Source organism: Penaeus chinensis, chromosome 18 (assembly GCF_019202785.1).
Source record: "Penaeus chinensis breed Huanghai No. 1 chromosome 18, ASM1920278v2, whole genome shotgun sequence".
In the NCBI taxonomy this organism is placed as follows: Eukaryota; Metazoa; Arthropoda; class Malacostraca; order Decapoda; family Penaeidae; genus Penaeus; species Penaeus chinensis.
In genome coordinates this window covers 791,035-793,534 of record NC_061836.1, presented here as the reverse complement: position 1 = coordinate 793,534, position 2,500 = coordinate 791,035, and positions in this window count along the sequence as shown.

Sequence of the window (2,500 nt, the reverse complement as noted above, 5' to 3'; positions counted from 1 at the left end):
AGCAGTCAAGGGGACTGTTCTCAGTCTCCATGAATGCAGTAAGGTGAGCCTAATGCCAGGAGCCAGAAGTTCTGTTTCTGGAACTGATACACATTTCATGGTAAGCTCGATCACAGCCGAAAAAAGCACACACACACACACACACACACACACACACACACACACACACACACACACACACACACACACACACACGCGCGCGCGCGCACACGTACATGCAAATGTGAGAGTGGATGTGGATGTAGGTCTTGCATTGTCCTTTCCCTTCCAGTGATTTCCAAAGGCCCGTCCTTTTGTCCCTTGCTAGTCATTTATCACAGTTTCAACAGTTCAACATTTTTCCATAAATAATAATAATTTGAATAATTGATGCTTTGGCTTTTATTCTCCCGTGTTTAGTTCTTTTTCAATAGTCTTTCTAATTGCCATATTCTTAAGATGGCGTTCCACCCTTTCATGTTTATTCATCATTTTTTTTTAAATTACATTTGTGTTCACTTGCCTGTAGGATCAAACCCATGGCGAGTATTGAGATTTTTCCCTTCTGCCCTTTTCTCCCTGTCTTTGGTCTGTTCCTCGTCGTCAGCACCTAATGAATATTTTGTAATTTCATATTGTCTCAACCCTATTATGACTCTGAGCCAATCAGTCCTTTTTTCAAGACCGACCGAGTTTCCTGAATCCACTAAAGTTTGCGTAAAATGTTGGTGTTATTTTTACCTTGGCTGTTTTACTGGCATTTTAATGAGTTTATTGTATTTAACGCTGTCAAAGGCCATTCAATAATGCACTGAATTGCGCCCTGCAAATAAATCCGACTTTGCTAACATGATTAAGTCTATTGTCTTCTAAAATACTATGGGAACCATTGATTTAATCTTATTTTGATTGTATAAAACATCATCTTCAAAAATCATTATAAATTCATCTCTGCAGAAAATGAAGGTCGGGTTATAATCAAATCAGTATCTCGTTTCGTCAACTTGGTTTCCCCTTAACAAAAGGACTGCCCACGAATGAGATTATTTTATGCTTTTCTGGTTAGATTTCAATAGCTCTTTCGAAATCTGTCATCTTCACCGCCCCTCCATTTATTAGATTTCTTTTCATTTTGTGACAGATTTTCATCTCGTTGTTACCTTGAAGAAAATTCCATAATGAACCGTTCGCTCTCACTAAACTTTTAAAATTATACAGCAAATGATGTTTTTCAAAAGTCTCTAAATATTATGTACAGCAGGGCGAGAAAGGGACGTTAATTTGTACTAGTGTACAGCAATAAAAGGGACAGCAGCAACTTCACCCAAACACGGATTCCTCTCCCAGAATGGATATCCGAGGCAAGATTGCATGGGGTTCACCATTGTTTGAATTTCCCGCGGTTGGGATGAACTTCCAAATTAATTGCAAACAAACCCAACGGAGCACTGTTCAGAACAATTATTCGTATGTTCATAGATCTCGGATACTAATAAACATTTCTTGATATATTCTGCTTGCAGAATCTATAACCATAAAACGCATGATTTTCGACGTGACATTGAAGTATAACCGACCTTCAGTCTGCGATGGCGAAGTGCGCTTGTGGGTGATGCAATTTTCACCGCATGTTAAAATTATAATTATGTGTTTTGATCGGCTGATTCAGGTGTTTGCAGTCTGAAATATGAAACGCAAGGTGCTCTGATGCGTATCTGAACTGTATGTGAAAAAAAAAAGAAACAGAAAAATAAGAAATTTATTAGTATTAAAACACGGAGAAGGCTTGGATCACGCCTGGGGAAACAGGTTGCAAAGGCCTTTCTTGCGCCATCTGTGAATATTCATGTGTATGTGTTATTTCGTCCTTTACAAGCTCTTTATTAAGCGTGTTAAGGGCCGGTATGTGTTCGTTCTGTAGTGATAAGTGTGAACAGTTTAAATACCTCGGATCGTTCCAGCGCCAGGAAGTTTCTACAGCAGCTTAAAGTTGTTTTTGACAAAACTGTTTTCATTTTTTCCAAATTAGTTTGGTCGATGAAATATTTGACTGGGGAAGTATCTGCGTTTCCAGTCTTTGATATTCTCAATAAGTAATTTTGTTTTTGTTTCTAAAATAAATTTAATGAGTATATTTCAAACTTTCTAGAATGACAAGACGTCTACAAGATTTGCATCAATATGTAACGGAAATGTAGATATTAGGCTGCGTAAAAAATAGAAAAGTTGTGATGGCTGTAAATGGAGCTCTGTGTCATATGACAGTTAAACAAAGTTTTAGTTAGATGTACAATGGCAACGTATATGCATATATATAGGCCTACATGTAAACGCATACACAAGCATAAACTCACATAAACGTTCACAGACACACACAAACACACACAAACACACAGATACAAATTCACACAGACACAGATTCACACACATACACAGATTCACACACACATACAGACACACAAACACATACGGACACACACACATACAGACACGTACACATACATACAGACACACACACACA